At 38.3% G+C, this 27,091-nt stretch overlaps 1 protein-coding gene across 4 annotated transcripts in view; it reads left to right on the top strand.

Annotated features, from left to right (window-relative positions):
• The first annotated feature begins 19,682 nt into the window (after positions 1–19,682).
• DAAM2 (dishevelled associated activator of morphogenesis 2) overlaps positions 19,683–27,091 on the top strand; it is a 217,118-nt gene continuing 209,709 nt past the window's right edge. For 3 of the 4 annotated variants that reach the window (XR_010070275.1, XM_063328685.1, XM_063328681.1), the window contains exon 1: positions 19,690–19,792. The gene's annotated coding sequence lies outside the window, so the exon portion shown is untranslated. Of the gene's footprint in view, positions 19,793–27,091 lie in introns of all 4 variants that reach the window. The other variant, XM_063328682.1, reaches the window with a different exon arrangement.

The raw sequence follows: 27,091 nt of genomic DNA, 5'->3' as shown, positions 1-27,091 counted from the left end.
TTAGAAGATTTTCTGGTTGTGGATGTCCAGATGACAGCTGCCAGTGAAAAAAGGCAGCTGTCGTTCTTCAACAAATTGTGAATGTGTCCTACAAAGGAAACAAAGCATTCACAGTATTGTACAGGGTCCTGGTGAGACCTCCAGCATACTTATTGTGTGTGTTTATGGTCAGTTCTTTTTATTTCTTCAAGTTTTTGAATACAAGGGCTACTAGAATGATTAGGCTGATGGAGATTTGGCTGTAAGAGAACAGACCAGTAGGATTAGATTTATCTAGTAAAGGCTAAATATGAGAGGCTGTATGTGTGTGCATAAATACACTATGGGGAATCGATCTGGAAGTAAAAGAATCTGATAAGACAGACATAAGAAAAGATGGAAATACTTTAATGTGAATAAATGCACACTGGAAATCAGAAGAAAATTAAAAGCATTAGGTGCTTGATTGGTCCCTTTGGATACTGGAGAAAACATGATAAAAGTTCTGAAACAGTGCTACATGATCACTTACATTAGCAGAGTTTTGACCCAGAAGGTGAAATCAAGAACATCTATTCCAAAAAGTAATTTTTAAGAACACTGAAATGTCTTTCTAGAACCGTACTGAGAATGAGAAGGCAAAGACAGCGCGAGTACTTTCTCTTCCTCTAAGCCATGTGCTGGAACTGAGGTTCACCTTATTTTGTTACCTTAACTGTGCTAGTATCTCCCTGCCTGGGTGTAATGTATATCTTTCTTCTGTATAAGGTCACTGTCAGTGGTTAATGTGAAATTTGTTAAAAAACCCATGCTCTCAGTTATAATTTTTAGGCTGTAGGGAACCTTTAGTCAACTTTATAATTTGAAAAGCTACGAGGCATACAGTGCTTCTAATTAGATCAGTGAACAGTTGTACCTTTCCCAGAAAATATAATATAAATATCTCCAAGTCGAAAAACTTCCACAGCTTGGTTATTTGTCTTATTATGCATCTATAAGTCTTCATTTCACCTGTAGGAAATCAACCTCTCTTGTTTTACTGACTGTCATTTTCCTAGTCTCTAAGGTGTTTGTCTAGTTCTGGTTGTCCAGTACAGAAGACAGTAAGAAACTGAATATGGTTCTTATAAATCTCAACATGGTAGTTTCCATTTTCATGTAGAACTCCTGAGATATTTAAATCCAAAGTTCAAAATAATGTAGCAGTGGCAGCAAAGGAAGTTGTTTGCTGCTTCTACGAGAACAGTATCTCTACTGCTCACTAGAAGGCTGAGGTGCTTGGAGGTTAAGAATTGGTAAAGCATTTTATCTCACCTTTTAAGGCAAACCCATAGACTCAATTATGGTCAAGAAAGAAAAGAAATGACAAAACTTTTCCTTACTTGGTTGAATCATTCCAGCAACTTAAGAATGACGTTAGGTGTTATCTGCGCTTATTTCAGTATGTTGAATGCAGCTTCTCTTGTGCGTAGGAACAAGAAGTGCTGATAAGCACTGTATAAGATTCAAAGCAGTTTCAAAAGGGTTCATTCTGTCCTTGAGAGAGATTCAATAAGGTTCAATAAGAAAGTATTGATTTCCTTTAGGAATTAATGGACAAAGTTTTATGTTGTGTGTTATACAAAAGGTCAGATTTCATAGCTTTAAAGATTCTTCCAGTTTCAAGCTAGATAACCTCTAGTTTTTTGTGTCTTTGATTTATAACTAGTTTATATGTGTGTATTTTTGTATTAAGATTTGAAAAGTGTCAAGTAAGGCAAAATTTGTGCCATTGTGGAAGATAAAAGAGTATCAGGCTCCCACTTTTGCAACTCTTGAGAGATAGGCATTTGAGAATGGATATATAGAGACCTATTAAAACACCTAATATCCTAATATCTTGTAATAATACTTACTATCTCCTAGTATTTGCTGAAGTAATGTAGGTATTAATATGACTGCTACATCATCATAGGCATTAGTCATGGCGAAATATTCTCTAAATCAGTGTTCTTTTTACAGAAAAAATATATAAATTATCAAAGTAGTATGTACAGGTATATATGGGGACAGAAGCTATTCTGTACATTTAAAAGCTAATGGATTAAATAAACTTATTTTTTTGTTTGAAGCTGTAAAAATAGCCCAAGTAACAATAACAAAAAACCCACAAAATAACACAAAACTTTCATTTTCAAAGAGATATTAATCTTTCTCAGTCTCTTCACTAGTCCATGATGTAACTTAATTTGCATACGAGCAAGGATTTGATTAGAGGCCCCACTGTGGTGAGTATACAAACCATGTCCAGTGCTTGCTAGAAGCAAAAATCCTCACACTTCAAAAAAAAAAAAAAACAGGAACAGCAGATTTCCAACCTCTGAGAGAAAGTAAGGTAGAAAGATGCAAGTGGAATATGATGAACATAAGAAATTTTTTTTAATCCACAATTACAGAGTTGCTGATTAATAGAGATCTTCTCTTGAAGCCTAGCTAAAGCCAACTAATTTGGCTTTTAAAATTTTCCGAAGATTTGGAAAAGAGACATGTTATTAGAGGTAAAGGGCTGATTACAAAGGTGCAGGAATTGAAGGACATTTTTCTGTTAATACCAAGCAAAAAGAACTGTTTTCATCATTTGTATTTCCTAGAGTTTTGATGAAAGTCTTGGAAAAAGGAGCCTGAAGGTGACAGCTAACTGTTACAGATAACGTACTGCTCTAGAGATTGCATCTTATGCTGGAGGCCTGAAAAGTTTTGGTTTGCTTTGAATTTACTGTGTTTAAGATTTTTTTTCTGTCTTTCCTAGGAAATTACCTTGTACTTGTAGAATTTTCAGCATTTTCATGTGTGCTAAAGCTCAGATGTAAGTGTCAAACTTTCTTCAGCTCCAGTACTTGAGGAAGTGCAATACAGAACACAAGCAACCTATAGGCTTGAAACAATTATGTGACTGTATGAGTTACAAGATCTGGCAATTACATCTTTTAAAAAGGTCAGACATTGCATTTTGAATTCATAATTACAACATCACAACTAATTGTCTGCCTTTACTGTTGTAGTTTTCTTCTGATTAAAAAAATATTACGGGTCATATTATATACTGGAGCTGGCAGTTCAAGGACTTGTGCTCCATTATGTCACCTAGCAACTTAATATGCTTCCAAATAAACAGCCTTGTAAGTTTTATAATAGCCCAAACTTTCAAGTCCTTTCTTTTTTTTTTTTCCCAAAGTTTTACTTTTCATAGACTTTCCTTGTTCTTGGCAACTGTCATGCCATTTGGCTGAGATAATGATTAGAAGCTAAAACATTAAAATCTTTCCATAGATCAACTGGACAGGATGAAGGGCCAAAACTCTTGCCAAAGTCTGAGTTTGTTTCCTCATACAACTCCTGGAGACGTTAGTGCCAAATGTGTATCTTCTACATGACCAGAAACCCTTCTTAAATGACCAGAAATTAAGATCTGAAACTTGGCCTAAATTTATTTATAATATCTGTTAAGTATGTTATAGGAGCTCTGCCAGAAAGAGTACAACCTATATTTGTAAAAGGTGTGGTAATATAGAAACTTGTGTTTCTATATGTGAATGGAATGTGAAAAAGTTGTAGCAATATTTTTAAATATTTCAGGTATCATCACAAAGCCCTATAACCTTTGGTTTTGCTGCTTATGTGTTCAGTATTAAAATGTAAATTTATGTAAACTGCCTTTTTCAGCATTTAATAGTCCAGCCCTGTGAGAAGAGCAGGGATGTTTCTGTCTTTTAGGCTTCTGTTGCAATCTTTCTTAGAGAACAGTGCTACATCTTCACATATGTTAGAGTCACATTTGGAAAGTACCTTAAAATTTCACTGCTGTTCTGACATTCTTACCAAGCACATTTCTATGTTTCCTAAAAATGTATGTCTTGGTAGACTCAGCCAAGACAGAAAATCTTAAAATATCCTCCTGAGGGCATGTATATGCATACGTGTGTACATATGTGTATTTATTTGTTTGTCTGTTTTAGAGTAAACCAAAATTCCACGGGGGAATTTAGGGATCCTTAGGACTGCAACAGGCAACAAATCTTTTTTCCAAGTTGTTTTTTTTCTTTTTTTTTTTTTTCCCATCTTCTAAATGGTAAACTGCATCCTTTGTTGGAAACTACAACGTAAGAAGTGGTAGCAGGAGACATTAACATGCTTCTAATGCAATGCTGATGTTATTTTCATAATTTTCTCTACCTCCCTCCCACATTTATCTTTAGCATTATAGTTTTTCTTATTTATTATTTTGTCATGAAACCTTCCGAAGTCCATTATTGATTTGTCTCTGATCAAGGGACAGATAAAATGCTAGGTGACCATGAGTAGAAAAGGCTGTGGGGTTTTGAGGTTTTTTGATCTGAAAACTGGTGAGAAATTTAGATTCTTGTGTTCAGTTCTGGTCAACAAATAATTCCTTTCATAGTCATCATATAACTAGTTTCTGTCTGCTCTTGTTTGAAAAGGATTACAATCCCATCTGTTTCAACAGAACATTATGAAACATAATTATTAGTCATCATTGATTTATAATAAATCTTGGAAATTGAAGCCGTGGATTAGAAGCTTTGTTGGGCACTGTGTAAGTTTAGAGTTAAAAAAAAAAAAAAAAAAAAAAGGAGAAATGTCCCTGTATCAAACAGCTTGTGCTATCCAAGTTTAGGACAGGAGGCAATGCAGGAAAAGAGGAAAATAAAAAGAAACAACGTGGACAGTATTAGCACAATAGTCAGAGCCTAGGATTCTCCTATCAAGCTGTTGTACAGACATTACTGTAAAGAGGATTTAAAGAAAGACAGTTCTGTAATTTTACAGATTTTAGTGAAGAGTATTTTTTTTTAGGAGTGAAAACTGGCATAGCAGAAAGCAGGGCAAGATTTGTTTGAAAGTGTAACATGAAGCTGATACTATTGATTGATCATCGACAGAAACCTACCTGCAACTTGGTCATGAATAAGGTGTTACAGAACGGACAAGGACCTTAAAGACAAGTCAAGTAATGTAATAAAGAAGGGAGAGTTACTGGAGGAGGCACAATTACCTGCAGCGTAATCTGAGTGATAACTGAAAGGATGATTTTAGCAACAGCATTCTAAGAGTCTGTGTGTGGGGTGAGAGGGGACAGAGGATTTCATTCATTGGGGCTAGATAGAAGGAAAATACGACAATGTGATGGAAGGTGATTACAGCCATGGAGTAAAATTAAGTTTTGTAATTCAAAAGGGTAAGGATAAAGGCCTGGATTTCAGTTTCAAAATTATCATTAAGTGAAAACAGAGGGCATGATGCAGGGAGGTATACTGAAGGAAGCTCTATAATATATATATATATAAAAAAAATAATATATATATAAAATATATTATATTTTATATATATATATAGTTACTGGCTGGAGAAGTCCAGCCAGTAAAAATAAGCTGCATGTTTTAGGTAACGTGAAAAAGAAAAGCACAGAGGAAAATGAAGTATTATTTTGGAGGCAAAGGGAAACAAAGGTAGCAGACCACTTGAGGGCTTTTTGTTCTGCCTGTTTATTTGAACAGAAAAGACTGAAGCGTGGTCTTAGTGTGAGGAGAGTGAAGAGACACAGGAGTGAGTAATTAAGAAAAATACAGAAGGATGATAGTTGATCTCATCAGAAGAGGGATTAGGATGGGGTGACTAGTGCTTGAGTAGGTAAGCAGATGAGAAACCTTTGTATCAAGAATGAGATGGAGTTGTAAAAGAAGAGAACACCATCTATAAGAAGGCGAAAGTTTGCATCATAATCTAAGTAGCATAGCATAGGTAAAACTAAGGTAAACTGTAATTCCTGGGTACGCTGATCTCAAGAAGCTGCCATAATGAACATATATAAGTACTTATACAGGCTCACTGTTGCTTCAACATGAATATAATACACTCCAGGCAGGCATGCCATACATTAACACGTTTAGCTGCAGAGTTGGTACATGCATTTTTGTTGGAGGAGAAAATTAAGACATGGAGAAATTGAGCAATGTGTCCAATTGTGCAAGCACAGCCTGCAGTGAAGCCAGAGAAACTGGTGTCTTCAGTATCAAGCCATTGAATATCTTAAAAGACCAAGACCAACCTTCTCGCTAAACTTTCCATGTATTTGCATACTGTTGTAAACAAGGGGCAAACTGGACAACACAGAAATCAGTGCAGCTGTATTCATCTGCTGTCATTTGCAAAGTAGCTGGTTTTCCCAGACTTTGGTTTTGAATACTGTTTCCCCCCCTGTATAATTCTGTGAATAGGTGGGATATATGCATGCTGTTACTGAAGCTTACAGCATCCCAATAGTTATGGAAAGTAGTCTTTCCAAACTAACAACAACCAAAAAAAAGACTTGCAGAACGCTAACATCGAAGCGATGTAAAATTAAGAAGTGCTCTTGAACTGTTTGAAACCAAAGAATAGCTGTTATTTAAGCACATTGCAACAGTATTTATAGTCTTTTTTTTTCTTTTTATAAGACTACATATTTTCAAGTAGTGAAGGAAAAAAAGTTTTAGTTTGATTGTTTTTTCCTAACATCCAGTTTTTACTTCAAAATAAGCCAACTACTATTGCTCATTCAAGTCTCAAGTGCCAGATGCATTTAAGGCTGGGTGATTTTGTCACATGCTGATGTGTGTCTGCAGTTGAGAAATATTATAAATGGGTAATGGTTGGTAACCAGGGACTACAGACATCAGTTATTTGCCAATGAAGAGGCAGACTTCCTGACTAAGTAAAATACAAAATGTTCATTTACCTAATGCAGATCTTATATCTCTATCTTGGCCATGGATTATGTATTTAGTCATTTAGACTTTCATAGCTTCTTTCATTTAAGAATCCCCAAGCATGTACAAATTAGTGAGTTTCAGTTCTCTTGCATTTGGGAGAAATCCTCTTCAAATTAAGGCTGAATCTAGGACTCTAAGATTAGAAGCAGAAACGATATGTGTTTTACCTGTTTTTCACGTATGACTGAAGAACACAGAGGTAAATTGGCCAAAGTTGAAAACAGAATAAACCGTCTTTTGTAAGTTAATAATTGTACTGCACTTTATCTCCATTATTTTTTCTCTGAATCAAAGTCTTATTGTAAACACTGTCAACAGTTTTGATCTTTCTTATGTTGTTTATAACCAAGATGGTGAGTTATAAATTTGACAACAGTCTATATACTGTGAATCCTTGTTTCAGAAAGTAAGGTTTCTAAAGACCTTGGAGATTATTTGACGAATATATACCAGAGCATTTGCTCTTGTTAAGTTATTATTAATCTAATAGTGTATCTTTTACTTGAGATACTGTGACAAAATCGAGCTCTGTAGTTTTTGCTCAAGTTTGCATTGTTCTGTCACCCCCAGGAGAGGGCAGTGGTTTGTACACACTCCAGTCAGATTTTTACGAAGCTAATAAACATCAAGTACTAGATAGATATTTGAAAACATAAGTCAATATATATATCAGATTGCCTCCATGAATAACGAGTTTCATCAGTACATGTATTCATTTCTGAGATTTTCTTCAGAACATAATTTTTCTTGCAAATGACTAGCACGTAGATACTCGCTTTTAACATAACAGATAAGATTTTTACAGTTACTGTCATTGAAGAAGCTATAATTTAGTGAAAAACAAAAGAGAAACACTTTTCCAATTGTATAAATCGAGTGAGATGTGTAAGGGATACCAACAAGAGTTCTTGTGTTTACAGAGATCAAGTCTGATCCACTGGGACGCATGAACAAGAAATGAACAAGAAAAAGAAAAAGGAAAAAAACCAAAACCAAATCCCTGTGTACTGCCTACTTTCAGGTAAATAATACCTTTTTCACTAATGAACAGAAACCCAGATATATGGAGTAGGATTGATCATTGTCAAATGGGAGACTCCAATAATCCTACTTGAGAGAATGATTTGAGTGATTTAAAGAGAAAGAAACTCTCCTTCTAGGTGAGTTACATGGCTAGTTTAACAAACTAAATTGTTACTAGCAATATAGCATTTATCTTTCAATGGAGCTCATATTATTTGCAGTATCCATTGAATGGTTTATCAGAAAAGTTGTATAAGTAAAACATACAGTTTGGTGCAAATCATGAACCACAAAAGGAATTAACCGTTTTACCTTGGAAGCGGGTAGTGTTATTTTGGCTCAGTTTAAATAGCATAAAAACATATGCATTTAATCCAGAAGGGCAGTTTAAGAACACTGGTTTTTAACTGCTTTTATTAGTAGTTACTGAACATGTTAAATTCTTATTTTACAGTTGTGATGTTTTTGCGTGCCCTCATAGGCCTTATCTAGGCCCTAATGTACGCTCAAGCACCTCTAGAAGCTTAATCCCACGTTGCTGACGTGAATGTGATTTGAATGTATTCCAAATGATGGCTGCAAGAGAAAAAAATTGATAGGAAGGATTGTATAACATCTCAGAAAACAGCTAGACTGTCTGATAAGGAATCCTTTAGATTATTTATTGGAGTTTCAGAATAACGCTGTGTAAAAATGAATCACGTCGGTATGAGGCATCTCAGAAATAATTGCTTTGTATTAACAATTGTTAACCAATTTGTACAGTTATTGCAATATTTTTCTTAGCATTTTAAAGTCTCCAGGTGCCAAGTGTGTACCATCATTTTCTTCCACTGCACATAAAATTACTTAATGAATATTGGCTTGCAGGATTATTATACTTCCAGCTAATTCCCAATCCAACTCAACTTGCCTTTTCCTGGGCTTCTTGCCACATTCCATTTTTCCCTATGCTGTTGATGTTATGTAGGACTGAAATGTGGAATTATCTGCAGTTCATAAAAGAATCAAGTACCTTAGGCTGTTGTGTTCATCTATTATTAATGGACAGTAAATGCAAACATGAGCTAACAAAAGGCAAAGGATAAACACATTTAAGCCAGACCAGTTCGCAGAGAAATAATTTAAAAACTTGTCAAACAATTCTTGAAACATGGAAGAATGATGATTTCCCATAGATTCATTGTATATATTCTGGCACTGTAACTTTTGTCTTATATAAGATTTTTTAAAAACTTGCATAGTAAATTCCATTGGAAGATCTCAAAGAGATTTACAGATATTAACAAAATCAGACTGGTAACAGCAGTGTGAAGAAAAGAAGCCGGTCAAGCTATTTGTTGCCAAAAACATATCCTTGCCCTAGTTAGCTGCTTTGGCTCTTCTGCCAGCACAAAGTTTCACAAAATACTTCATTCACCAATTCCTAATTATTCTGCTGCATTTGGATTGCTTTAACATTCCTAGTTTCTGAGGATGCTTATGACTAGTCTCTCAGATAAATTAATTATCCTCAGAGGGCTTGATTCTACATGAAGGAATCCACTCAATTGTGATCCCCTCTACTGCTTCCAAACATTACAGCACTCCAGTGGTCCTGCACTTCTGGAATGGCTTCTGAGGGCTACTGTGACTCGGTGTAATATAGAGCAGTTTTCATCAGGTTTCAGAGATGGTGAGGAAGCAAAAGTGTTTTCATCCATCTTTTTCAAGTAAGCAACATATCCATGCCAGTACTTAGTTGATAATTTGTTAGTCAATAGTTGTGATTTACTGTTCATCAGTCCCCGCACAATGAATCTATTCTCTTCCTGCAGGTTCACTGTCCGTGCCTACCTTTCAGCTCTCAATGTATTTTTTCAAATCATTTAAGATGGCATTATTTTTATTTTATCATATGTTTAAGACTTTAGAAAATGCCTTTTGCCTGCAACCATATAATATTATTATTATGATTTTATAATATTATAATTCTTATAATTAACATTATATTTCATGACTATATATATGTCAACTATAGACCATTGAGTATTCAGAAGCTTCGAGCATTTCTCTTCTGAGCAACTTGTGTTTTCATAAAAAAATTAACAAAAGATGGAGCAAATAGACCCCAAAAGAAGTCCTCTAGAGAATGTATCAGTTTGCCATTTGATTACTACTAAGCCCCGCTTATGCCTAAGTAAGGTATAACCAGTTCCATAATCATTTTCCTTGACAGTGAAGGCTTTATAATCCACGCTTGCTGAAGACTCCCACATGAACTTGATCTGTGGAGTATCCTACCAATTATATGTATAAGGGAACCCAGACAGTCCCTTTTTGTTTCATAAATGTGTCCCAGAACCTTCATGCTGAATTGTTTTTCTGCCTACTCAGCCAGGGTCCTTTTTACCCACTACCTGAACTTTTTCTGGCCCTGCCTTTTTCTTTCTCCCAACTCCACCTTATACTTTGGAGTCCCAGACATTAGCCAGTGAAGTCTCTAACCTTAATCCTCTTAACCCTTATGTGGTACCCTCATAGCTCTATCTATATCCGTCCTTTACTCAAGCCTGGCCCAGATCACTGGTGGTACTGCTTATGTCTCAGTCTCTGTCATCCTGCCATTTTAGCATCTTAATTCTTCAATAAAACATTAAGCAAAACAGATACATCTATCTATCTATACCATTTGCCAATTCGAAGCTATTAATGTTTGATGAGGAAACATTTGCTTTTTTGTTGTTAATAATATCTTGTAGCATCAGGTACGATGCTTGCTGTTAAATAGAGTCATGAGCCAGACAGTGCTTCTTCAACTATGAAAGCATAGTTCTTATCCATAAAATTCTCTGCGTTGACATAAAAATACTTCTGAGAATGGAAATGAGTGTTTTTTTTTTAGAAAGAAATCTATATTAAATGTTCTCTGTCATCTTTTTTGAGAAGAATAGTACGAGGTATCTGTGCTGCAGAGTTTCAGCTTGTCTATCTGCATTGTGAATTTGTACCAGTAGATCCAGAAATTTTCCGTATTCAATTCTCACCTGCACCAGCATTTCATTCTCACTGTATAGAAGTCCTGCAGGAAGAACTTTGTAATGGTTGGTGAGGAATGTGCGGAGAACTGTAGCAGGCTTGGCTAAGCTGTTTGCAAGCTGGCAGCCCTTTCCTCCTCACAGCAAGAATGAGGGCTTATTTCTGAATTTTGGAAATTGTATCAAGAGAGATGGGTGGGATTCACTGTTACTGCCTTCTCCACTTGTGTATTTGAGAACTGTTTAAATAAGTCTAGTCTCTGGAAAGCAAGATCTTATATTTTGTGCATCCATTTGACTGTTTTTGTTTTCTGACACTTGCCTTGAGTATGCATCTTTTCTGTGCTAAGAAACAATACGTTTAGCATACCAAATCTAAAAAGTGTATGAAGACTTATGTAATTACATCCATCCAGTGATTTTCTCTAAGCTAATTCCATGTAACTTATGTAAGTTTAACATGACATGACATGCATACAGAAAAGTATTTGTCATTTCCTTGTATTACTCAAAAGAATTTTCCTGCTACCCAGGTATTCAGGAAGACAAACACAATCATCAGAAATAATTGCTTTGTTGTTGTCTTTTGCCCATGTGAAACAAATTATCTGAAACCCTGTCAAATCAGGTAATCCAAGAACAGAGAATGGTGAAGCAAGGAGCATCTTCCTGTAAGATTATTGTTCAACATCTCATCCACACTTGTGTATCAGAGGCACAAGCACTGGATAAATTTGTTGTTCTTCAGTTTTTCCGGTCTGAGGAGCTCACAGATGTTTACAACAGGAATGAGATTAATCTCACAGCATCCACGTGAAGGACTCAGTTCTGTAATTCCCATTTTGCAGGTGAAGAAACAGGCCCAGAGAAATGAAGAACTCTGTCAAAGAGACTGAAACATATGTGTGTGTTTTACACACACTGCCACTTTCATGTCTTGACTGAGTTGATCCAAATGTAGTTAATTAAATTGTTACACCTTCCTGGATTCTGGCAAATTAATTTGAAAAAAAAAAGTAAAAAAAAAAGTGCAGGAACAAAACTTTTAGTTTTTAGGTAATTCCTGTACCTAATCAGGACAAGAATCTTCTAGTAACAACTTTTATGACATAAATTTTATGAAATAACACAAAAAGTTATTATTTGTTAAAGCCTGTTGCCTTTCTGTCTATACTTAAAATAATCAAAGGAAATGATAAATGAAAGGTTGTCTTCTCGTGTGACAATGGTTACAAAGTTTTATCCAAACTGGTTCACTGGTGCTAATTTTCATCAATGGTATGTCTTCTTCTATAAAGAAGAATAAATTAGACTAATTTAGAGCACATTTGACAATATGTCGTATCTTTCTTTGAATGTGCTGAGCATCCCAGCTTTGTTTATTTCAAACTGCTTTGGGATCCTAAGGAACACATTTTGGGATTCATGAGATCAGTGGGTTTAGACATATGAGAATTCTTATTCTGGTTTATTTTTTTAGAATTTCCAGTTCATTGGGTTTTAGTAAAGTTTTGGATGGGTTTTTATTGTGTGAAACACAAGAGCCATCCCATTACGTAGTATAACCCTGCACTTACCCTAGTGAGATACCTCTTTTCCTTCTTGTGCTCCAGGGACAATTTTAAGCCCCCTTTTTTTTTTTCCTGTACGGTTCAAATTTATTTAAGCTTCCTCTGGTCTTTTAAGGTCAGTTCTGGTCTCTGTGTCTGCTGCTGTTTAAAAATGATGAGACAAAAGAGTCCAGACTCAGATCGATCCACTCATCTGCTGTGGCCCATTCCTTTGACACTCTCCCTCTCAGCATCTTCACCAAAGTCAGAATTGGTAGCTGCCTGCAAGATACTTCTTCATAGCTATCTCCTGTCTTAAAGAGGCTGTAAAACTCATTTGCCAGTCTTGGTATTCATGGGATTTAAGTCCCAATTCTGTGTAGTGTTTGTGAAAATAATACGGAAGTAGTACTTGTCTCTTTTCTAAAGAGTCATAGCTGTTCAGTGTCTGATTGTTCTGTCTGCTTTACTTCAGACAGAAAAACCTAGTGCTGTGGGATATTGAATATCTTGAACCATGGCTAAATCAGCAGTTACTAAGACCCTGGAGAATCAGTAAGCTCTTAGCATAAGTTTGTAAAACAGTTGTTCTTGCCTGTCTTTACCAGAAGTCTGATTATACTGCTGTCACATGTCACCCTTGCCCAAGTCCGATACAAAACTGGATTCTTCAAATGAGTATTCTATCTTCAAACTTTCATTCATTTAAAAGACCAGGTTTTATTCTATCTGGAAAGAAAAAAAAAATCTGGAGTTCAGTGGCTTTCTGTTTAATCTTGTGGCTTTACTTATTTCTATAGATTATTAGGTAGGTGGTAGAAACATATGTTCACAATAAACGTATGTGTCACATGAGAATTATTTCTTCAGTTTTGGTATTTAATAAGTACAAAGGAGACGGAATAACTAAATGTTGTGGTTCCATTTTGTTCAGTTTGCTTGTTTCATTTATTATGTTATAAAAGATTATGAAATAGTTCTTGATATTATCAGTCAAGATCTTATGCCCTTATCCTAGAGACAGGCTGTCTTAATTCGTTCTTCTGCAGGTGAGATAACCAAGGATACTTGAGGTCACTTTTGGCTGGTCTGGTAATAAAACTTGGGGATCAAGCACAGTAGTCTTTACAGTTCACATATCTTCTGAGAATAATTGTGCCAAGTCTTTGTGTCTAAGTCCATAATACTGTATCATGCTTCAGATGCAGAACTCAAGAACTTTATTATATTTTCCTGCCTGAGAAGACACTTGCTTATGTCATGATCAAACTGCATTACGTCTTGAAATGGCAACTTCACAAGAGGAGAGCAGTATGGTGACATGACAGCAGTAGAGTAAAACTCCTGTATTCAGGAGACTTCAGGGATTATACTGATATCTCATAAATTCAGTAGGATTACATGTGTGAAAGTTTTGGAACTAGTACTTTTTAAAATTTAATTAGCAAATAATATAGAAAGAACAACAGTAAAGAGCATTAACACTGGTAAACCAAAGCACCCAGAAGTGTGGAAGTTCCAAAATTACAGCACCAGCTCTGACTGTGTGCTCACATTTTATAGATACTTGCTTCATCCTGTGCGTCAGGCTTACATCAACTGTGGCAAAAGCTGCAAGGAGAAAGAGAATTGTCTTGAGCTAAATGTCTTGAACTAAAATGCAGGCAGCTGGGTCCCATCCAACGTTCTGCCACAGCTGTTTTACATGGCTGGTGGATAAACATATCCATATCATAATGTGTTTGATATCTGTTATTTTCCAACATTTAATTTTCCAGCCTTGGTATTCTTTCAATGTTATTAAAAATGTAATGTAGTTAGCTGTAGATCATTATTCCTTTCAGCTTTACTGGTTCAACTCTGTGGGCCACTGATGTACTTGCACCCACAGCCACAGAAGAGATTTTCTGAAAAGTTGTTTTAAAACATTGTAGGAAGTGACTCAGGATAATTGCTAGTCTATTAGGCTCTCTTGGCTTCCTGGAGTCTTTTAAAAATAAATCCTTTGCAAGAAGTGGGAATGTCTAGGAAAGAAAAGAAAAAAAATATGCCAGTGAAGACACTTAAATTTGATACAGTGCACATAATTTAACTCTCCTTGCAACCCAGGCTCCCCTGGTGTTTTGTAACACATGATGATTTTGATATAGTATATCATTGGTGGCATTTTTGTCTGCATGGTTGTCTACTGTGTGCATACGTTGTTTTCCCCCAACTTGTATCTCTGGCTTCTTTGAAGCATCTGTGCTTTAACAGTCATCAATCCAGTATGTGTGTGAAAGAAGCCAAGAAACTGTTGTCCCACAAAGCTCTCAAAGGGCCCTGGTTAACCTGAATTTACTATATAGCTTTTGGTACAAAGCAAAATGAATCTAAGTTAGCTCTGAGAATAGCTAGTTGGCCTGTGATATATTACAAAAATGTTGTTTAATTCTGATATTATATATCTGCAGAACAATTTTAGTTTACAACTGTCCAAATAGTCTGAACTACTCAATTCTCTTTGGTCTAGTTGACTGCTGCAAAGGAGTCAGAGCTGAGCCACAACTCCCTGTGTGGGACAGAGATCATTCTTTCCTGCCTCTTCTTCTACCAGTGGTGGAGGCAGCGTGTTCCCAGCCCGTGCTGCCTTCTTTCTACCCTCATGTATGAGTACTGTCCATCAAGGCTAAGGCTGTTGCTAAATTTAGTTTGAGGAGTTCAGTTGCAGTGTACTGCCAAGATGCTGGCTTTGTAAATCTTACTCTAACGCTGCACTGCTTTTAATTGGAAGCACTCCTTCAGTTGTGGGAGCCTCATTCTCCCCTGATTCTCACTTTTTATTGACTTTGATGCTGGAGGAAACTGAGTCTAAAATGCTGTCACTTCGTTGCCTACCTGTAAATACACATTTGTCCAGTGTCATGCATTGATTATGATACTCAAGACACTTGCCATCCTCTGCACGATCCTGTGTGGCTGATGGGACATCTCAGGTATACTGTGGTACAGCGCCACAAAGTGCTTCCTTCCCCCTTTCCTGATATGCAGGTTACAATCCCTTGCATGGGACAAAGATAGCTCTGGCAGTGTCTTAGAATGATCCTTCTTGCTGGCACATATGTGTCTGCAGCACATCACCATCTTCCCATCACTTAAACTGTTTACTAGCACCTGTAAGCCATTGTACTGCTTCAGGCCATGGAAATGAAGACATCTATGGGATCCGTAAGTCATTTCACTCTGGTCAGTGCAGTGCAGAATTAAATCTGGAGGCCAAAAGTACATAGAGAATAGAATTCTGTCATGCAAAATGAAAGGAAAATCACCGGGTGGATTTAAAAACTATGGCCAAGGCTGTGTGCATCTGAGGACAAAGACAGAGCTCTCTTCATGCTTTGGAGTGTGCTATTCTTTTGAACATATGCCATAACTTTGCATTTCCTGACTTCAGTGGATTAGAAAAAGGCCTGGCAGGTTCCCAAAACTGAAATATATGCAGAAATAACATTCGTAGCAATACCAGTGCAAGGAAAAAAACCCAGCATCTGAAACAACCTCATGCTTCAGGGTGAAAACTGATCAGCTGTGAGGTTCAAGAAAGACTTTCTTTTCCCTCTTTACCTTTCAGTTCTTAGGTAATATTCCAGCCCAAAACTGGCTGGATGTAGTGTGTTTTGTGTTCTTCATGCTCTGTCTGAATCATCAAGTATCTAACCACTGCTTGAGGCAGTGTACTGGACTAGAGAGCTGCATGGTCTGTTCCACTATGGTAGCAAGAATAGTATTTTAATATGGTTTCATTTCCTTTGGTTTATTATTTTGTTATGTAGCACTAAGGCAGTGACAACTGGACTGCTATAGTTGCTCATGTGAACATGTATTGAGACTGGTTGGGATCTGAGGAACACATACTCTCTTGTTTTGCCAGTCATGCGCTAGTGATGTAGAGGGTCTCACTGTGTTCTCTGTTTTTTAGGGCTGAGCAGTGCCTATGCTTGTGTTGATCCAGTGCAAAAAGTTGATTTTCACCCTCCAAAAGTGCCTGCCTCGTATCTTTTGGGAGAAGTTCTTTTTAAAATCAATTATGTTTAAAATGAAGAAACTTAAGCTCCTGCATGCACGCTCCCAGTCCAATGGAGAGGGTTCTCCTGTATATGCTTTTCATATTGTGGTGTTGTGTTCTAAAAAGGGGTCATGTTGCGTCTTGTGGAAGGGAGTCTTATGTGATTCAGTGCAGAGATTATGAATATACAATGATACAACTAGCTATTCTTCCTTTTATTTCCAGAAGAAATGCAACAGGTTCATAGAAATATTGCCATAACCCACAGTAACTGGAGTTTTGTAGCACTTCTGATGGCATGGATGTTTCTGCCTTAACAACTACATGTTAAGAGGTATATCCCTTCAGGACAGAAATGAAATGCACTACTGGACAGCGGTCAATAGCAGCTTTCGCTGTCTTTGTCCTTACCATGTATGAGTAAACAGAGCATTTCAGTCTCTTGGCATTTCAATCTTGCTGCAAAGTCTGTTGAAATAAAGAAATCCCATTTGTGCTTGGGTGACATCATAAGACAGGCTGTAGTTATTAATCATAGAATCATAGAATGGTTAGAGTTGGAAGGGACCTTGAAGATCATCTAGTTGTAATCCCTCTGCCATCAGTGCTTTAATTCTGTGTGATAATTAGGATTTCCACATTCCTCCTTTTCTATTATCTAAGGAGAAGATGTAATATAATCTTACAAATTCAATGGAGAAAGCAGAAGTCATGGATAGCCATCTCATCTTCAGCAAACATCAGGAGCCTTTACTGTGCTTTAGAGAGTTTATTAACCACAGGAGCTGAGTCAATGAAAGCTACTGGGAGGTGGAACTACCTATAAGGAACAGATCTGGTATCCTACAGAGAAGCCCCGAATCGCTCTGCCCTTTGGAGCTATCTGGGGATATCTATGGGACAGGCTGCCAATGAGCAGCAACATAACTCCAGGCATGATCTTCAATAAGAGTAGTATGCAGCATGGAAGGGTGAGGACTCATGCCCTGAATTATCCTTGCTAATCTTAAAGAGTGTTGTGGTTTAACCCCAGCCAGCAGCTAGGACCATGCAGCTGCTTGCATAGTTCTCCCTCTTCCCCCCAAGAAGGGTAGGGAGAAGAGGGAGAAAAGGAGGAGAAAGGAAAGGGAAAAAAAAACCCTTGTGGGTTGAGGGAAAGACAGTTTTAATAGAACAATATCAGAAAAGGAAATTAGCACTAATAGTAGTAGTAGTAATAATAATAATAATAATGGTAAAAGAATATACAAGACACATGTCACTCTGACTACCTGGTAAATTGGTGAATTGTCACTGTCTGAAGCGGTGATAGCAGATTCCCCCCCAGCTGGCCAACCCCTGTTTATATACTCTGCATGATTTCTATGGTATCGAGCATTCCATTGGCTGTTCCATTGTTCTGTCTATGCTTCTTCTCAGCTTCTGTGGGAAGCTGAAAAGAGTCCTCGAAAAGTGTAAATATCACTTAGCAACAACTAAAATAGAATTCGTTATTGACATGCCTTTCACTAGAAAGAAAATTACCTCTTTCCCAGCTGAAACCAGGACAAGTAGACAAGTGGCAGATCTGATAGCCAGAGCAGACAACAATGCCACTTGTTCAATGCTTGGATTCCATGGTCAAAACCGGGTTCTTTTTATTATTTTCCATTATATATGAAAATATTTTACTTCCTTTTCTTGACAGAATACTGCTTTGGGGCTGGAAATATTTTCTTTTTCCTGCATCTGCCAGATTCTTACATTCATATTTTAAGTATAAAGGTGGAAATTTTTTCAAAGAGACACCATCTTCTTCTGGAATTTATCTCAAGGCTTTCGGTTGTAGTGATGATATGGCAATGTATGGGGCTAGCTGCCATTAGAAAATTATCAGAGCAAACTTGATTTTAAGCCTTTTGAAGTTGATCAGATGATTTTTATTGATTTCAAAGAGCCCTGGCTTATGCTCAAATGTGATGACGGTAGAGCAGAAAAGAGAAAGCATATGTATATGAAAAAACTAATCCACACAGCTCCAAATGGTAAATTTGCTCTGCCAGTAAGCTGCACTGAAAAGAACCTTGGCTTTACATTTTTGAAATAGCACTCACCTCTCCAAAAGTGGTACCAAGACACATACTTCTTATAACTGTTTACAAATGGAAATGATGGGGTATAAAAAAAAATAACAGTTGCTTATAATAGCAGCACATTTGTAGACTCCTCCAGAAAGTGTTGAATAAGTTTTGAACTTCTTAAAAAGGTCTGTCTGTAATCAGGCAAGGCTCACTCAAGGACTTTCAACGTATATCACTTAAACTTCAGGCCTCAGTTTCCTCATCTCTTGGAAAGGACTACTGATACTTACAGGCTTATAGCCAAGCTCAGCTCCTAAATGCAAAACAGAGGTCTTATCAGCCCAAATTTATCGTCACTTGCCTCAGCAGGGTTATACCATGAGTACATTTCACTCTTCAAATCCTGCTTAACGTTAACACTAATGCTTCTGCTGCAGTTTTTGCTTTAGCATCTCTTCTCTTCTACATAACGCTGTAAGTGACTTTCTCAGCAGGTAAAACGTGTCATACTCTACAGTACCAAAGAAATAACAGAAATAGACATGCAAAGAGAGCATAATAGAGATCAATGATCAAATGAATTTTCTGAGCTGGTATTCATCTGAGATGAGACACTTCTAGAAAGTATTTTGAAGTTAGGAGGGAAGCTGGCCCACGTGCCTGGGAAAACATTCCAGCTGGAAGGGGTTTGAGCAAAACTGAAAAAGGATGCGGACAAGATGCTTGGAAGGTCTGTTTCACTCCTGTCTTAGTTAAATACAGCTGAAGCCTGGGCCCAGCAGAGGGCTGTAGGCTAGGAGTGTGTGTGTGGGGTGGCCTCTTTGCCAGGCTTGATGTGAAAACTGTTTAGGCACAGCTGAGACTGGAAAATACTGCTTTCCAAATGGGGACTTGCATGACAGATAGTTACATCCTGGGTGTGGATATAATATACCATGGGCAGCAAAGTACAGGAATTGTCTTTTGCTAGGGACGTACACAACCACATCTGTAGTTCCCTGCTATTTCCTGCCCGATCCCCCTTGGAGGGGTTTTCTATCCAAAAGTGTAAAAATTACAAATCCCAAAAAACTGCAATCTGGGCTCTACCTAGAGAAACTTTTAGATTGTTCATTCCATAAATATCTGTTACAGGCTGTCTGACGTCAGAGGATTTGGAGAGAGAGGCTGGTCTGAAAGTGAAAACAGCAGCAGTTCCAGTCTGACTACAGCAGCACAGCCAGCAAGAGGAGCAGCACAGGCATTTCTCTATGTGGATTACAGGACTGCGGAACAGGGAGGAACTGCGCAGAGACACGGGCACTACAGTGTAAGTGCAGCTGCTGCAGCAACTCTTCTCATGTTTTTGCTTGTTTTCAAGAACAAATCCCTGCAAGTACGGCTTGCCTTTCTTTTCTTTTTTTTTTTCCTCCTCTGAAACATTCTGAAGCCAGCTTGGCAGCACACAGGAATCAGTTTTGTCTTGATTGCTTCTCCCAAAGGTATGCAGAGGGCTGACAGCACAGGCTTTTGCACTCTTCTGTATGTGGATAGGGGTGACGGGGCTGAGGGAGGTCGGAGAAGGAGAGAGAGGGAGGGAAGGACATATTTTGGAAGACTACAAAATTAACTGAAATCCAGCTCCTTCATGGTAGCAGGACAACAAAATCCCAAATAAGCTCTAGGCAAAACCCAACTTCCTTAGGCAATTTCACAATGCAGGATTTCTTTTTTAACTCTTTAATCCCTTGACATATTTTGCATCAAGCAGTTTGTCTTCCTTTATGGAGAGGACAGGCAGTTTCCTGGCTCCCTGACAGTGAAGTCCTGTCCCACTCTATTTGCCAGGCTACGGACAGTAACAGATGCTAACACGAGTATGAGGTGTCTCTCACTAAATCTCACAAATTTAGCACCTTGAGCCCGTACTAGCTTGATACTAAGGGCTCTCCAAAGAACCCACCGCTTCTGCAGAGGAAAGAGGCATCTCTCACATCCAAAACCAAGCTGTAAAGGGGTGATACATGAGGGAGGCAACTGCTACAAGGAGAATCTCCCTGTGAAAAACCTGCAGAGGTACTCCTGTGGACGCATGCTGCAAGTCCCAAGAAACACTACTGATTCTTAATAACTTTTTTTTTTTAACCTCAGCATTTCAGAGATTCCCAAGCCTACTCCATAAGAAGGCAGTGTTTTCAGTGGGGCACTCAGCTGTATTTATTTACAATTAAAATTCAGTGCCGCATTCATGTAACTAACGTTACCTCCCGCACCCCCACACCTGGATGTCCCTTCTTCATTCCCTGACTAGAGATTGGAGCAGCTCTGGGAACAGCTGTGGAGGCAGCTGTCCTCCTCATTGGCATCTTCTCCAATGAGACCCATGACAGAAACAGCTCATTTCCCTAGATGTGTGGAAGAGTTTGAAGCCTCCTGTGTGAAGCTGACATACTTAGCCAGCACTTGCAACTTTAGAAAGCCCTTTGCCAGTGAGAGGGTGCTTGGTTTGTGCAGGTGCTGGAAGGAGAGATGACGCCCTTGAACATAAGCACAAAGCTGGGCTGAGGAGCAGGAGCTACGTGAATTGCACAGTATAATGCACCGCACTGTTAGCAATCGGCTTCAGCCAACAAGCCGTCACAGGAAAGGCTGTTGCGAGTCAGCAGTCCCTGGGCTGAGTTGTTTTGGTAATAGAATAAGTCTGCAAATACTTTTCCTTTTGAGTGTGGCATGCTCGGTAAGGGAGAAGGAAGTAAAGGAGGAAAGGTGAGGATTGGGAGGAGGAAGTTCTGCAGGGATCTCCCCTGCAAAATGAAATTGAGCAAGTGTAGTTAGCTGTGCTGAAAGCAACTGCAGGTTGAGGTAACCGCTGCGCTGGCTAATGTAATGGGGGTGGCCTTTACTGTGCAGATGTTCAAGGTCTAATCCCCACTAAGGGATGCCATGCCATGCCATGTAAAGCAAGCTAGGCTGAGCTGGAGGAAAAGCAACCGTACTGACTGAACATGTAAGGGAGCATGTGTTCTCAGAGCTGGATCCTGCAGGGATGAACTTTGGAAGTGAAGTCTCCAGACTTGTAAGGAATCAGTTTGGGATCTGTGCTTCTTTGCCATGACATACCAGAATTCTTTTCCTCTCCCCCACTTATTTCTTTTTAGATTTTGTTTCCAGTAGCCTAGCAGCTCTATTTCCAAGTAGCTGCTTTATTTTCTTAGCAACAGCCTAATCACATTGGCTGGCAATATGAACGAAAAAAAATCCTTAAGAAATGTAGTAACTTGTTAGAACCCCCAATAAAAGCTTGAGAGCTGTCACAGTCAAGACAAGTGTCTGGGAGCCACAGACACTTTTACCTAGTTCAGCAGTTAGTCTGTCTGAAGTGCATTGGGCAATCCAGAACTAACATATACAGAACTGATGAAAGCTGGAGTGTGACAAGAGGAACTAAGAAGGAGATAATTCCAGATTTGGGGTGTTTTAAAATGATTACTTCCTTTCTGTGTCACAATTCCTCTCTCTGTTCTCCACCTCAGCATCCCACTAGTGAGTGACGCTACCTGCAGGGGTTTGCAAGTCTGGAAGTTCCTTGTGGGCTGTTAGTTGTGGTTCAGGGGGAAAGTTGCACACTGAGTGGAAGGGTAGGAGGAGGAATGGGGAAGGAGGTACTGATCTGGCAGGAGATAAATATAGTGTCTCATGAAAATGCATGGGTCATCACTCAGCATCCTTGAGTTTGGATGAGGTTATACCATCCAGGAAATTGCTAGTTCTTATACTGGTGGACACTGACCCTGGAAGCAAGAGAAACAAACACACTATGGACAGGGCAAACATCTTTTCAGCTTTGTGAAACAGAAACGATTCCCTGTTGGAGCTTATGACAGTCACAGTGCAACCCTGAGGTTTTAAAAGTCTATATTAATGTGTTATGAAGTGCAGTCTCATGGTTTCACAGAGCTGAGTAAACAAATTCTCTGGATATCCAAGTGGCCTTACCACACTGTTTCACTTGTTTGCTGCTATCACAGCTGTTTATTTTAGTTGTGCTCCTCATGTGTAATGGAGATCATTCTGTTCGTCTTGAAATCAGTTGCAAAAATTTTTCTTACCAAGTCCAGACGTGGCGTGCACTGACTGTATTTTATTGGTAGGGAGGCACAGCAAGAGTTGAACAGCATCTTGAAGGCATCTCACAGATAGTTTGGTTTTGCTCCATGTGCCTTCGTTGACATAAAATTCCCCCAAGTTCCAATGGAATCCCAGAAACCCATCTAGTCCCTCCAGGCCAGCCATCTGACCTAGCGATTGAGCAATCAGGGGACACCATTTCCTGACACTTAGGGGAAGGATGTGTGGGAGGTTTGGCTCTTAGCACTTTAATCGCTGTGAATTTTCAAACCTGGGTCAATCCTACGGAGATCTGACCCTCTCTCCCTTCCCTGCCCCTCCAGCCCCCAGGCAAGCACAGTATGTTCCTAAATTAAAAGAAAACTGACTGCTCTGATTTTCATTGTATGAAAGACTTTACATTTATTTTCCTGTGCTTTTTGTTGTGTTGATGATTGACAGTGTTGTCTCTTATGGCTTTTCTGTTTTACGATTGTGTTTCCTAATATCACACTCCTTTGAATTGAGGCATTTGCAGAAAAGTGGTAGTAGTAGGACTCAGTGTATATACTAACATGCAGTAGGTCTGATTAATTTCTCATCGTTCTGCAATTCCATTTAACAGTGGAGTTACTTCTGTTTGGCTGTACTCTGAGTTGTTGTCAGGCTGAGGACTTGTTATCTTCCAAGCTCTGTGTATTAAATTATTAAATTTCGTAACACTATGTAAATTAATTAAGTGGGATTTATTGGATTGGATTCTCAGCCAGTGCAAATTGGTATGGGGGCTGCAGTGTAGTATGACAAATGTATTCCAGCTGAGGATTTGGCCCAGTGTCTTCAGTAATGAGTGACCTAAGCTCACACAGTGCAAGCCTGCTCTCGTCTGTACTGGTGAAAGTTTTTTGTAGCTCTGTATTGTTCAAGAAACTTATTCCAGGCTTCAATTACAAGTAAGTTCAAGTAGCATCAGAATTTGGTCCAGAGAAACTGAGGCCCAAGTTGTGCAAAGTAACCTGTAATTTTGGCTCTTTATTTTTAGTGTCTTGTTAAGGCACCAAGAAACTCGAAAATTGAGACAGCCAAAATTATAAGCTGCTTTTGAAATGCTAGCCAACTGACTTGGGCAAATCTACACAGTGGATTTAGTTCTTCTCACATACTTTTTACAGCAGTGTAACTCTCTGAAGGTCAGCGAAGCTATTGCTGTTTTACAGCAGTAGAAGTCGCAAAGGAATGTATCCCATGTTGCTGGAATCTCCCATGAGCTTTGGTATGTCAGTCCTTTACTCATATTCTGTTTTTCTTGACATGCCTAGGACGTGCACCGCTTTGATTTGCTGAGAACCACGTAGCCACATGCCCATGAACACGTCACATGCTGAGCAGCACTGTTGGTAGTGCAGCTTCAAGCTTTCTTAGTGCTGTCTGTTAAATCTGTGCCTGGTGATGGTCAAATAGGCTTTTCCCTCCCTTAGGCTTTGTATCCGGTTTGTATGTTGCCCAAAGTTCACGTTCCGTGTTAGATTTATATTTTCAGTTTGTTTTCCACATGGTATTTCAACACTTGAGATTTTGGCTTCTCTGTTGATCTCTATGGTGTCAGATAATGTGTTCTAGGAGTAGGAGTTTTCTGGACTTGGGACAACATGGAGTAACAAATCTGACCAGGAGAAGCTTTTGGGTTTTGGATTTAGTAGAAAAGTTATTCTGAGAGTATGGCAGGCTTATACCAGTGATAAGGCTTCTCTGGAGTTAGGAATTAGAGAGACTTAAGGTGGAAAAAAAGAAGTAGATAAGAAAGGGAGGAAATCAGAAGCCTTGCTGGAATTCAAGGAGTGGGAGCTGGAGATCAGAAGGATGTGTTTAGACTGCGTGAAAATGGAAATAGAGGTAGCCTTGAGAAACTGAGAAAAACTTTGGCAGCAAGAGAGGAATAGGCTCCTTCCCTGACTAACAAGTGCTTGCTCACTTCCCAGTTTTGCTGGCTTCAAAGTAATAATCACTGAAATTGATATTTCTGCTCATGAGCTTTGAAGTTCACATTTGTTTTTGTTGAAGAGTATTTTTCTCTTCACAGTGTCCCAAGATGACTTAAATTCAGGCAATGCATGTGCCAGCCCAGCTCTTCTTTGTGCTGGGGACAAAGCTGATTTGTGAGATCCAACAACTCTCTTCTGTCTCTTTGGTATATTACTTTTTTAACCAGGGATAAACAAGGACTCATTTTTACTGTTATGGCTTTTATTATTCAAGGCAGTGAACAAGCCTGATTTTGGGGGCTTTGCATTTTTTTTTGCTGTTTGGCAGGGCAATGTTTTTAGTAAACAATTGAATTAATGAGCCATGAAGTCTTAAGAGATGGAAATTTACGCAGTGCCCTGTTCATCCTTGAAGAAAGTGGTCAGGTTCAATTTAACTGTTTAAAATCTGATCTGAAAATGTATTCCCAGGACATTTTAATAAATTAAATACTCACACACATGCAAAAGGGAGAAGGAACATTCCTGCCAAGGAGCACAATCCAGGTTGGATTTCATTGTGAAGAAGTCATGGAAGGATACATTTCAAGAGTTTAATATCATGTAGCAAGATTCCTTTCTCCCAAGACAAAGCTGTGGGAAGAGATGAAAAATCTTGGAGGATGGGTCCACTGGTAGCTATTAAACATGATAATCTGTCTGTACTTCCATCTCCAAGTCCTAAACAACTAAAAGGATTGAGCAGGGGTAGGATTAGACTATATATGGCATTTTTATGTGCTTTTCCTAACCATTTGCAACTGACCATTACTTGGTGATAGGGTGCTGGTTTAGATGGACTTCTGATTTCACTCTATGTATTCATTTTTATATTCTTTTGGTCTTCAAAAGAGAAAACACTGTGAAGATCCTCTGATTTTTCAGCTGTTCTGCAAGGGAGAAAGTCATATCTGTAAGAGGAACCCGACCAGATATATCACAAACCTACAGAAATTTATTCACATTTTAGAGTCCTTTAAGTATCAAAAGTGCGCTTAAAGAAACTATACCTTCATTTTTAGCACTGTCTGTGTCTTCTTGTCAATGAAAAAAGCGAACAGCATCTCTCTTGTTCCCCAGTTCAAAAGTGGATTACACACCGACAAGTTTTTGCAGAAAGGAGTTAATTTGCTAACCCCACTCCAGTTATGTCGAGAAATGTTTTGCATTTTCTTTTGCATTTAAATATTTATCTAAATCTGAATGTTTGAAATAGGCTTACTCATTAATAGTATGATTGTTGCTGATGTTTTCATAAATAACAAATATTTTGAGTGCTTCCATTTTCCAGGAAAGCTCAGTGCTTTTAAAAAAAAAAATAGGCTATTTTTAGGTGTTTCAGGCTGGTCTTGAAAAATAATTAATCTCTTTGCACGCTCTTGGTCTTGCACTGTCATCTGTTTTCTTTCAAATCTCCAGAAGGCTGTGACAGAAATACATGGGAATTCCATGTTTCTCTGCATCAGCCTGCCAATTCTGCTTCTTTCCTTGTCAGGTTGAAGGAAGAAACCTTTTCAAGAAGGAATGAAACTACTGTGGAGCTGTATAAGCATCCTTGCCTCTGCTGATCTGTGTGTGGAAGTTTTCTGGACTCCTGTAGAGGTGTAACATGACTTCCCCCTAACATGAAATTATTTTTTCCCCCAAGAATGTTACAACAGTCCAGTCCTTCTGAAAACATGTAGTCAATAAATCATCAGCGTGCAATACAGTATGTTCTGTACTTTACACTGGTTTAAGATCAAACCCTGAATGCTGTGGGTATTGTATGTTCATTAGCCAGATTGTTTCTGATGGAGCTGAGGCAATCTCAGTGGACTGTTCCTATTTAACCAGTAGGAGTTAAATGATGAGAATATTTTCTTGTCTGCAATCACACACTATACAATTATGTGAGGATAAGTTACATATATGTAGTTAGATAAAGTTAACTATTTATTCTTTACATTCAGGACTTTCCTTTGGAAAATTTCCAAGCACTTTACAAACATTAATGGATTTAGCATTTTGGGAAACTGAGGCACAGCTTTCTCAGAGGCCTGCAACCTGATGGGAGTCTGTACTATCATTTAAATACTCTTACTGCAGGTAGTTTAGAGACCCATTTTTTAAACTATCTCTATGTCCTCTGAAATGGTAGTTTAATAAAGCTATAGCAATTAAACTAAAATATTAGAAGAGCATCTTTATCATTATGTCGCGTTTAGACTCCTGCCTGGTAGACAAGCCATGTATTCACCAAAATCATGCTTCTCCCAGAATGCAAGTATATCACCCAACTGCAGAGTGGGTACTCTTCCCCTTTCTTTCTCTCTCCCCCATATCTGTGTTCTGGCTTAGCCAGAGCCTCAAGTTATAATCCAAAGTTTTTCTTCCTACTTTCTACCCTTTGTTTAGGTTTCTGCCTACACTAAGAATATGAAACTTAGGTATTGCTGATACTGATTGTAAGAGATCTGCCCTAACTAGATGGAATGGGTTTATTTGTTAGATTTAACAGC

Source organism: Chroicocephalus ridibundus, chromosome 3 (assembly GCF_963924245.1).
Source record: "Chroicocephalus ridibundus chromosome 3, bChrRid1.1, whole genome shotgun sequence".
Taxonomy (NCBI): Eukaryota; Metazoa; Chordata; class Aves; order Charadriiformes; family Laridae; genus Chroicocephalus; species Chroicocephalus ridibundus.
Note: the sequence above shows the minus strand (reverse complement) of the source record. Positions and strands in the feature narration are given on the sequence as shown.